This window comes from Quercus lobata, chromosome 7 (assembly GCF_001633185.2).
Source record: "Quercus lobata isolate SW786 chromosome 7, ValleyOak3.0 Primary Assembly, whole genome shotgun sequence".
Classification (NCBI taxonomy): Eukaryota; Viridiplantae; Streptophyta; class Magnoliopsida; order Fagales; family Fagaceae; genus Quercus; species Quercus lobata.
The window spans coordinates 25,564,783-25,577,462 of NC_044910.1; positions in this window are offsets into that span (position 1 = coordinate 25,564,783).

Here is a 12,680-nt window from a genome sequence, read left to right on the forward strand (position 1 = left end):
CAACTCCACTATGAGTATGTATATATATATATATATATATGTAGAGAGAGAGAGAGAGAGAGAGAGAGAGAGAGAGAGAGAGATTTTTTAATGTTAGTTTGTTGAGCTTGATGCACCATCATTTCAATTGCATTTAGTTAAATTTTTGTTGAAACTTTAGTTTACCAAGCCTGATGCTAATGCTCTTACAAGTAACTTATATATATATATATATATATATATTTTTTTTTTTATACTGGTAATTAGTAAGAATTAGACAACAAGCCAAAACTTTTTTTCAATTTTCTCAAATTTCTCCTTTCTCACTCTTCTTCTTGAGAGTCATGATTATCTCGAATTAAGTTAAATTTCATTTATTCCCATTCATTTCTCCCAAGAAACTAGATTTAAATCATTATAATAATATCTAGTAGTCAACCAGTCGAAGTTTTCAATAAATAAGAGTGAGACAAAAGTTTAGATAGTGTTGTAAACAATCCAAGTTTGAGCTCATCAACAACTAGATTATATATTTCAAGTTTGGTTTAGTTTCATGTCAAACAAATTCAAGTTTGTTGACAAGTTACTTTTAATCAATTTATTATCTTCTCATTTATGGTAAAAACATCATGATAAAAAGATTTTACGCTTATACTAATAATTAATAACTATATTATAATTGATATTATATTATGTGAGTGAATTATTTATAATGATTTTCATTTATAAAATTATAAAAATAATACATTCCAATATTTTATTGTTAAATATTATATATAATGTTTATTACCAAATGGACTATTTATAATATTAATAAATTATAAATAATATATTCTTATGAACTTAAGTTCTATTTTACACATAATTCAATATTATAGTATATATATATATTGATATTTTTATACATAAATATATTATTTATTATATTATATTATATATTTTTTGATCAAACCACACTCATTGCTCAAAAATATATCAGTATGCTTGAGCTCGACTCATATAATAATCAAGACTAAACCTGAATTTAAACTTGGCTAATTTACTAAATGGATTAACATAAACAAACTATTTTCCAAATCAAGATCAAAATATAGACGGTACGGTTATTATTTCTTTTAATAATAATGACAGACATACTGATAGTCTCATAAGACCTAGTAGTTCTACAGGCAGAAAGACCCCTATGATGTTTACCCCTAGAAGCTCCTTTTCCTCTAGGACACCTTTCTCTGATTCCAGACCTTTACCTCCCCAGAATCTTCCTCCAGTTATACACCTTCCCCCTATAAACACTAAGAAAACCCCTGTCTAGACAGAAATAACTTATTATTCGACAGATACCACACAACCTACCCCTAATGTTCACCAACCTCTTTATCAGCCCTAACCTCAACCTGGTTCTCCTACCCACACAGATATATTAGGATTTACAGATGATAGACAAATTAATGTTTTACCTAAAGAATTTGTTATAGGTAAAGAACTACTAAAATATGATTACTTAAAACCCGAAAATAATGACAGAAAGAACCAATTCTTTGAAGAATACAATGAACAAGAAAGAAATAATTTAAGAACTAAGTATTATGAAATGATGACAGATTTACAGACACACTTTAGTTTCTTTGACTTTTTGGACTATCATAACAGAAAGATAGATAAACTGGACATATCATGAAAATTAAAGGACAAACTAATGAGTATAATAGAACTGACAGATAGTGATGAAACAAATAATGAAATTCACTAGATAAATAATAGTAACATCACCTCATCGTCATCTACAGATGTTTCTTCACATGATAAAAATGTTAAATTATGTAACTGTAATAATCCTGATAATTGTTATTGTAAAAGAAAATTAAAAATAAGTGTCTTAACAAAACAAGAAGACATAATAATGGATTTAATAGATAGACTTCCAGATCTACAGTCTAAGAAAGATTATTTATCTAAATTAAAAGAATCTTTAACTGAAACTGACAAATTTGAAATAGATCTAAAAGATTATAAGTCAACTTATAATTTTACAGAAATTACTGATAGATTTAAACCCAATAAACCTATAACTGTGATGGACCTACAAATAGATATTAATAACCTAAAAAATGAACTGAAAAAATTAAAATCAGAAAATCTCATATTAAAAGGCATGGTTGAACAGATAACTGCGCAAGTAATTAGCATAAAAGATAGAATTAAATATTGTAATGAACCTTTGACAGACTCCTCTTTTCTTGACAGACATAATTATACTGGTGAAAGTTCTCATAAAGAAGATGATAAAGATGAATTTTTAAATATAATTGACAGAATGGTATTCCAGAAGTGGTACACGGAGATAACTTTGGTAGTTCATAAAGAATTTTCATTAACAATTATTGCCCTTGTTGATTCAGGTGCTGATATGAATTGCATACAAGAAAGATTAATACCCTCTAAGTATTATGAATCAACAACAGATAGATTAACTCAGGCTAATGGTGATAGACTTAAAATAAGTAATAAACTAACTAAGGCATACATATATAATAATGGAATCAAGTTCAGAACACCTTTCTTCTTAACAGATAAGTTGTCCTCTAAAGTTATATTAGGAATCCTTTTTTGGCTTTAATTTACCCTTTTTTCACGACAAACAATGGAATATGTACTAATATTTTAGAAACAAAAGTATTCTTTAAGTTCCTCCTACCCCCATTCCCTAAGGATATACACTTACTGAAAGAAATTTCCATCTCAAAGGATAAAAGTACTGATAACAGTGACCTAGTAATAGATGATGATGAGATTCCTACAATGGTAGATAATACTATTCTACCCAGTAGCTGTAGTACTTAAGCATATATATATACTTAAGTATGTGTATATATATATAAATTATGAAAACAAAATATTTTTCCTACCTTTGTTGACTATTCTTGTCCTTCTTTTGTTCCTACGTATCTTTCCATTGTTTTAGCTTTCAAACATTTCCTCTATCTCTATGACATGATCTTTACCTTGTCCTACAGGATCATGACTTTTAGTTCTTACTTGTCCTTTCTCAGAATATATTTATTCCAACCTCATTGTCACTCCTATACTAGTCTTTAATCAGTTAATTTTAAAATTAACGGTCAATTGCCTGGCAAGCAAGATAGCCATTCTAAGGCTAAAATCTCAGACCAAATTCTGCCAAAATAGAAATCTTCAGTACATATTCCAGTCAAAGCATGAAGGCGTCTCAATAGAGACAATATCCCTTTAGAATACAAGGTCAAGAATGATAGTTTATTCAAGTGGTAATCAGAAAGGTTTAACAAACATAATGACAGAATAACTACCAATTGGACAAAAGCTACAAGACATAGAGGACAGAATAATACCCTCTTCTACTTCTATAAAAAAAGAAAATACGTCTAATACCCCTTTGTTTATCCCTCATGAAATACCTCCTTACCTTAGAGCACCTTTAAAGAAACCTATGACAGAGAAAACTGATAATTTACTTAATGAAATAAATAAAAAACTGGACTTAATGAAACTAGGATCATTAAAGAATATGGAGCCATTAAAAAACAATAATATTATAACGTTAAATACAACAGGACGAGCTGACTCTTCGAAGGATAAAGAATCAGAAGACAATCAATTGATAGATTTGATAGATTTATTTGACATAAATAATTTGGAATCATAATTCACAAATAAATTACAAATTAATAAATTAACTTTAGCATCTTCGTCGCAAGATTGTAAAAAAAGAAGAATTGAAGAATTATACCCCAGAAAGAATTGGTATCCTAAACCTACTCCCCCTGATTTACAATTTGAAGAAAGACATACTTATGTCAATTCATCTTATTCGCCAAATTTAATTTATGAATGGAATATTGATGGAATGTCAAAATAAGAAATAATAACCGTATCGTCTTTATTTTGGGCTATGAAGTCTAGTTTAGTGTTTTCTATATTTGGTGTGGGGGCAATGGCCTCAAGTTGCCATCTTTCTGGAAGGGTTATATCTTTCCACTGTATTTGTTGAGGTACCTGTAATCTAGTATTTCGGGTTGAGGCTTGCAGAAGGAGAGTCTGACCTTTAAGGGAAGGATCAACTATAGATTGAGGGTCTAAGGTGGTTTTCATCAGTTTATTATAAATCCTATAAATAACAGCTAAAGGTTCTGAGCCTTCTTTCATGTAATAACCATTTGTTTTTATATTCAAAGTTAAAGCATCCATAATATTTCTGTCAGATAGGATTAAAGCAAAGTTAGGATAACAATTAAAATATATTGGTCCTTTATGTAAACTTGTTTCCATCATTCCTAGCAGTGAGTCATTAAATCTTAAATGTTTGTCATCTCTTAAACAAAGTAAAACACTTGCATTTAAGGCTTATCTTGTTAATGGTTTAACAGATACTTGAACCAAACCAACATGTAAAAATGCATATTTTTCTCTATGTCTGTTAATTGAGTCTATTGAAAATAACTGAATTGTTTCATATTCATTAAATAAAGAGCAAGTTCTTTCAACAGTTTTTATAGTGTAATCTATCAAGAAAGATAATTTAGAAAAAGAAGTTTGTCTGTAGATTTTATCAGTTCTTTCTGTTGGTATATTCCATTTTTTCCATTCTAATAAATTTATGTCTATATCTTGCATGCTATATTCTTCAGAATTAACTATCTTATCACTTTTCATGTTCAGATTAGTGTGTGCCTAACCTAAGTGTGTCCTAGCAACAAATAATGAGCGACTAGACATATTCATTCTATTTCTAAGCAATTAATAATTACTGGTGGAACTATTACTAACAACTGGTATCCTTGCTATCGGGACCACCTCCTCAGGAAACTCCATTGCGGGACCACCCAAACAACACCTGTTCGTCGGCTTAACATCACGAGCTGACCAACGTGAAACTATGGTTTGCCGAAGAGTCTGAGGCTGGCCAACGTTATCAAGGAGCAAGTAGTGGTTGAAGTAGTAATATATGTTCCTAGTAACTTCTTAATTGCAAAGAAATAAAACTCATACATCTACCATCCATGGCTCTGATACCATTAACACTCTAATACCATTAACTACCCATGAGAGAGCACAGCAGTAATATGGAAGTGTAAACAATGATAAAATAGATGATAAAGAAGAAAATAACAAAATAGATATAGTCAAAATAAATTAAAACAGAGTATGGAATATGAAAACAGAAACCAGTAAAATCTTACTCGAATAAAATTTTTGTCTTTGATTAAAACTGAAAACTTCTGTCTTTCCTACAAGTTTTAAAATAAACACTGTCTGAAAAGTTACAAGATTACAAAGTAAAATCTGTAAAGGGTTACAAGATTATATCTGTCAACAAGATTACAAGAGAGGAAGGATTACAAAAGTCTTTCTGAGGGAGAGGGAGAGCTATCTGGGACCTAAGCTTTGAACCTGAGAATTGAACCTTAAAATTGTTACCTGTAAACTAGACCTTAGAAATTTGGACTTGTCTTCTGTCTTCGGAGTCTATCCTTTTATAAATGAGGTGAACCATGGTAAGTCTTCAAAAGTAACCTGAGTTAAGTAAAATGAACCCAAGTTAATCTGTCGGTAGAATCTTTTAGAATTCTGAACAGTAAAAGTTTTACTATTCATGAATAGTACTGTCTGGGACTCTGTCAGGGAACGCATGCTAGTGAATAGTAGTGACTTAAAAATCTGTCTGTATTTGTCTAGACTGTAATGGATCTGTCTAGAAGCTATTCATGCATGTTGGTGAATAGTGATCTATCTCCAGTGAATAGTGATTTGTTGCCAGTGAATAGTGATTTGTTGCCAGTGAATAGTGATCTGTCGCCGTTGTCTATTCAGGAGAGCATTTTGTCTATCTATGCATTCTGTCTATCTGTCTATCAATTTGTATCCGTGTAGTTATCATAATCTAGCGGATCAGAGTTGTCCTCATACTGCTTATGCTTATGGATCACTCCATAACTATTACATAGAGCGCAGTATGAAATAAGAAGGTAGATAGGAACATGATCCTTTGCTGTCATTAGTCTGGGATCCTTAACAATCCTTCTTTTCCCAATAAGTCTTCTTGCTAAAGGTCTTGGTCCATACACAGCTATCCTGTTGGTGTAACCATATAAGTGGAAGCCTCTGTCTATTCTTTCTATACTTCATAAATCTTATTACTCATGAAATTAGACCATTCTTGAGCCAGAGCATCTGGATCATCAAGTGATAAATAAGTATCTCCTGTATACCAGTTATATTCAGGGATACAACCCCAATCATGGATAAGAACTAAAATGTGTGATGGTTGTGCTTCCATATAATAGCTAATGTCCCAAGCTGGAAGAGTACTCCAGATTACTATCTTCATATAATTAAGTCCTCCAATCTGTGTAGCTGCTTCTTGGATGACTTTGGGAAATAAACTAATCTGATTTGCAGAAGTTATAGTTAATTTGCTGATAAACCCTGCTTCTAGCATTTCAGATAACCATAAAGGATCACGAATTACTGGATCTTCTGTCTCTGTGTTGATGAGTAATCCCGGATAGGGATTGTATCTGTCAACTAGTCCTTCATAAACTCTGTCTGTGTCTCCGAAACTTTCATACCATGTAGCTTTATGAGATAACCAGGTATCATCTGTCATGTCTTCTATTCTGATAAATGTTGTAGAAACTAATACTTTAAAAAGATGCATCCATCTGTCATAAGAACTTGTTAGGGCTTTATGAGTTAATATTTTCTGTTGGATTTCAGGAAGTAAAGTTCTAATGGCAAGTCTCGTATTTAGCTGAATCTTAGGGTGGAGCTTTGAAAAGCTTGTTCCCATAAGATAGCTTTTTAGAGACTGTGATTCTGTCATTGTGGAGCTTGAATCTCTATCCTCCTTGCCAGGGAGTTGACCACCAAGTGCTTCAATAAATGCACCAGTGCTAATAAGATGTAATTCCAAAGCCTGAAGAGTCTTTTGGAATAAGGGTTTCTGTCTGAGGGTGAAGGCTGCATATAAGTTATCAAGAAGTAGTTTAATATGAAGAGGAAGGTCTGTAAATTCTCCGTCCTGAAACATGAGATCAGTGCGGAGTACTTTTTGCAGAATTACACTTTTTTTGCCACATGAATACATTGCCTCTGCTAGCAACGTATCCTAAAGGGATATTGTCTCTATCGAGACGCCTTCATGCATATCCGAAATTTTTACTGAAGGCTTTCAGATACCTCTGGGTTGCACCGCTGGTGCCTTGCCCTTGTCTTTCTAAGAGGATCTTTTATTCATAGTAGTCTGCAATTGGGTTTTGGGAAAAGGATTATGTTTGGAACAAATATTTTCTTGCAAAGCTTCTTTAAAATTTATTTTTGAAATTCTTTTGCCAATGTCTTTCTGTGAAATTCTTTTGAAGTATTTTATATGAAAAGTATATAAAATAAAACAAACTTTTTTCTGTACATCTTTGTGCTCATGCTGAGTAGTGGAATAAGAGTAATCATGGTGAAGTCTTTTAATGTTAGAGGGGCTAAAATTTAAAAACTTTACAAAATCTGCCATGATTCTATCCGTTTTGTAAGTATTACTAAATGTCTCATTTTGTGAGAATATGTGAAATAAAGCTTCTCCATAAAGTCTTTCATCAACTATTGTAATAATCTTGGGGAGATCTATCAGGGACTTATGATTAACTCTGTTTGTTAAGAAATTAAATCTAACTTTATTCAAGAAATTACCACAATTAATATGTTCTTTAATAGAATCTGTCAAAGTTTCTTTTATTAAAACATCTGTTATATGAACATCTGAGGATACTATAAAAGGTGTAACTATGTTATTTATTATATTCTTGTTTGGTAGTCCTATCAAACTGTTAGTCCATTTATATTGACTAAATTTTGTAATTATATTTTCATCTTTTATGCCTTTTCTACTAAGTTCTTTTTCACAAAGTGTTTGGACTGTTTGTAAGTGCCTACACGCAAAAGCAATAAGAGAATGAGAGCAAATCTTTGTCTCTGTATCTTGTTTGAGTCCTTTTATGTCATTATCTGTCAAAGGGTCATCAAGTGATATTTCTGTCTTTAAAGATGACAAACTTCTTCCAGTTCTATAGATTCTTTCTTTATCAATATCTTTTAAAATAGTGATATTATTACATGAATAAATTTCTTTTGGGATAAAGGATAAGATAAAATGTACATTGGTTGCAATTCCTTTATCTGTCTCTTCTCTTTCTGTCTCTAAAAAGGAATACATCAAGACAACTTTGGAAAAGAGGTCTTTAACAGTTTCAAAAAATATATCTCTAGTACAAATATGAGGCAATTTATGATTAATTAACTGTAAACTTTTCACCTGTGCACCTGTGTCTGTCAAAGAAGATTCTTTATTAACCATTAAAGTGATTTCTGTATGCCATTTTTGAAAAATTACTTTGTCAATTAAACTTAAAAAATTCTATTTATTGTTGTCATTATCTAAAATACCTTCTTCTAATGAAGAGGGGTCTATCATGGGTTTAGAAAGTTCTTTTATATTTAAATTTATTATTTCTGCAATATTTTGCTCATTTATCTTTGCAGAGTTATCCTTTTTAATTTCTTTAATTTCTTGTTTTACCATTTTTGCTTCTGTCATTAAATCCTGTAGGGTTACTGGTTTTATATCTACTCTAGCTTGTTTTATTTTTGTCTTTTCATTTTTTCTTTCTTTTTCTATTTCTTTCTTTTCTTTAGCTTTTTCTTCCTTACCACATTCTGTAACATGGTGTCCATATTTCCTACACTTAATACAAGCAGTAGGTATTTCTATAGAATCTTTCAATTTTATTAAATAGTCTTTTTTATCTTTTAGGTGATTGGGTAAATTATCTATCAATTTCATTACTATATCTTTTTGTTTTCTTTTTCTTTTATTGACTTTAAGTGGGTTGGTTGATTTTAGTTCTTTCTCTTTCTTTACTTGATCTATTTCTTTTTGATTAACATTAAATATTTTCATTAATTCATTCATTATATCTTTTTCAAATTCTAATTTACTGATTTGTTTAATGATTTTATTGTATCTATCACATTGTTTTTTAGTATGTCCATATCCTTTGCATTTATGACAAATAGTATTACTAACATGTCTGTCAGTTTTCTCACTATTTGATAACTCAGTGGTATTTAAAACTGCTATCTCTTTTTTTCTATCTGTCTTTAAAGGTGTATTTAAGATTTTTATCTTTTTAGTTAATTCTGTCAGACTATTATTTTGGGTATCTACTATAGTTCTTTCAATTAATTTTAGTCTTTCATTAATTTTTTCCTTTAAACTATTACACTTCTTGTTATTTTTGTTGACTACTTCCACTTTTACTTTTACTACACTATCATTATTATTGTTTTTCCTACCTTTGTTGACTTTTCCTATCTCATCTTTTGTGTCTAACTTTCTACATATCTTTTCACTATTCTGTCTTTCAATCATTTCTTTTGCTTTGTTTTGTACTATAGTATTAGTCCTTTCTTGTTCTATCTCTTCTTTTATCTTCCCACGTAGAGATTCTTCAAGAGTACTATTTTCTTTCTTTAACACTCTTTTTACTCTTTCTTCATTACTTGTCTCTATTAGGCTCTTTTGTCTTTCAAACTTTGCTAGTGTTTCCTTTACTATACCTTTCCTTATCTTACCTCTTTCTTTGTCTTCATTTATTATATCTCTGACACTTTCTATAGTACTTCTTTCCTTTATGAGATCTTTTATCTTCTATATGTGTTACTCTTTCCTTAATTGGGCCAGTTTCTTCGTCAATTCTTCTGTCAGTTGCTTTTAATGTCTGTAAGTTCTTATCTATTTCCTCTTTTGAATTATTATTTATATACCAACTATCTGTCACAGTTTTAGTAAAAGATGATCTATGATGGGCTTCAAATTTGCTTTCTTGTTTCAAAGGTGAATTTAAAGCTGTCATTCTTTCATAGTGGTCCAAAAAACTATCACTTTTCTTTTCAACTTTAGTATATATAGCAGATCTGTCAATATTTTCTAAAGATTCTAATTTTTTTATTAATTCTGTCTAAAAAACTATTATTGTGTTTATTAGTCTATCGGTTGATTTTATCTCCTGTTAAAGTACTCCAATTATTTGTGTTATTATTATAATAATAATCATCAATATCACTGTCAGAATCAGAATCTGTTTCATAATCCATATTACTATTTGACCAATTATCATATATATCTTTCATGCTATAACCTTCATCATAATCTATATCATCATAGTCCATGTTTCAAATTAGTGTGTGCCTAACCTAAGTGTGAACAAGCAAAGAGATGATGAACTGATAAACGTATTTATTCTATTTCCAAGCAATTAATAATTACTGGCGGAACTATTACTAACCACTGGTATCCTTGCTATCGGGACCACCTCCTCGGGAAACTCCATTGCGTGACCACCCAAACAACGCCCGTCCATCAGCTTAACATCACGGGCTGACCAATAGAGACAACTATTGGTTTTCTTCAGTACGGATATCAGTCAAAGCATGAAGACGTCTCAATAGAAACAATATCCCTTCAGAATACAAGGTCAACAATGATAGTGTATTCAAGTGGTAATTAGAAAGTTTTAACAAACATAATGACAGAATAACTCCCAATTGGACAAAATAACAGACAAGATAGACAACTGCGCTAGGTCACTATCCCCTTGCACCAGATCACTATAATTTCCAAAATATGCACAATAAAGCATGAAGGTACATATTAATAGCGTTGGTCAAAATTTATTACATGTAGAAAGTAATAAAGGAGGGGTTGAGGTAGTTAATGGTATTAGAGCCATGGATGGTAGATGTATGAGTTTTATTTCTCTGCAATTAAGAATTTACTAGGAACATATATTACTACTTCAGCCACTACTTGCTCCTTGATAGCATTGGTCAGCCTCAGACTCATTGGCAAACCATAGTTTCACATTGGTCAGCCCGTGATGTTAAGCCGACAGACAGGCTTCGTTTGGGTGGTCCCGCAATGGAGTTTCCCGGGGAGGTGGTCTCAATAGCAAGGATACCAGTGGTTAGTAATAGTTCCGCCAGTAATTATTAATTGCTTGAAAATAGAATAAATACGTTTATCAGTTCATCATCTCTTTGCTTGTTCACACTTAGGTTAGGCACACACTAATTTGAAACATGGACTATGATGATATAGATTATGATGAAGGTTATAGCATGAAAGATATAAATGATAATTGGTCAAATAGTAATATGGATTATGAAACAGATTCTAATTCTGACAGTGATATTGATGATTATTATTATAATAGTAACACAAATAATTGGAGTACTTTAACAGGAGATAAATTCAACCGACAGACTAATAAACACAATAATAGTTTTTTAGACAGAATTAATAGAAAATTAGAATCTTTAGAAAATATTGACAGATTCGCTATATATACTAAAGTTGAAAAGAAAAGTGATAGTTTTTGGACCTTTATGAAAGAATGAAAACTTTAAATTCACCTTTGAAACATGAAAGCAAATTTGAACCCCATCATAGATCATCTTTTACAAAAACCATGATAGATAATTGGTATATAAATAATAATTCAAAAGAAGTTATAGATAAGAACTTATAGACATTAAAAGCAACTGACAGAAGAGTTGACAAGGAAACTAGCCCAATTAAGGAAAGAGTAACATGTATAGAAGATAAAAGAAAGGATCTCATAAAAGAAAGAAGTACTATAGAAAGTGTTAGAGATATAATAAATGAAAACAAAGAAAGAGGTAAGATAAGGAAAGGTATAGTAAAAGAAACACTAGCAAAGTTTGAAAGACAAAAGAGCCTAATAGAGACAAGTAAGGTAGAAAGAATAAAAGAAGTGTTAAAGAAAGAAAACAGTACTCTTGAAGAATCTCCACGTGGGAAGTTAAAAGAAGAAATAGAAAAAGAAAGGAAGACTAGTACTATAGTACAAGACAAAGTAAAAGAAAAGATTGAAAGACAGAATAGTGAAAAGTTATGTAGAAAGTTAGACACAAAAGATGTAGTAGGAAAAGTTATAAAAGACATGCAAAAACCAAAAGCAAATAGTAGTATTAAAGAATCTCTACGTAGGAAACTTGAAACAAAGGATGAGATAGGAAAAGTCAACAAAGGTAGGAAAAACAATAATAATGGTTATTTAAAAGAAAAGACAAATAGTGATAGTGTAGTAAAAGTAAAAGTGGAAGTAGTCAACAAAAAAGCCAAGAAGTGTAATAGTTTAAAAGAAACGATTGATGAAAGACTAAAATTAAGTGAAAGATCTATAGTAGATACCCAAAATAATAGTCTGACAGAATTAACTAAAAAGATGAAAACTTTTTAAACACACCTTTAGAGATAGACAGAAAAAGAGACATAGCAGTTTTAAATATTACTGAGTTATCAGATAATGCGAAAACTGACAGACCTGTTAATAATACTATTTGTCATAAATGCTAAAAACATGGACATACTAAAAAACAATGTGACAGACATAATGGAAATACAAAATGTATAAGTAAACTCGAATTTGAGAAAGATGTAATAGTTGAATTAATGGAACTATTTAATGTTAGTCAACAAGAAATAGATCAAGTAAAGAAAGAGTTAAAATCGACCAACCCACTTAAGGTTAATAAAAGGAAAAGGAAACAAAAAGACATATTAATGAAATTGATAGACAATTTACCCAATC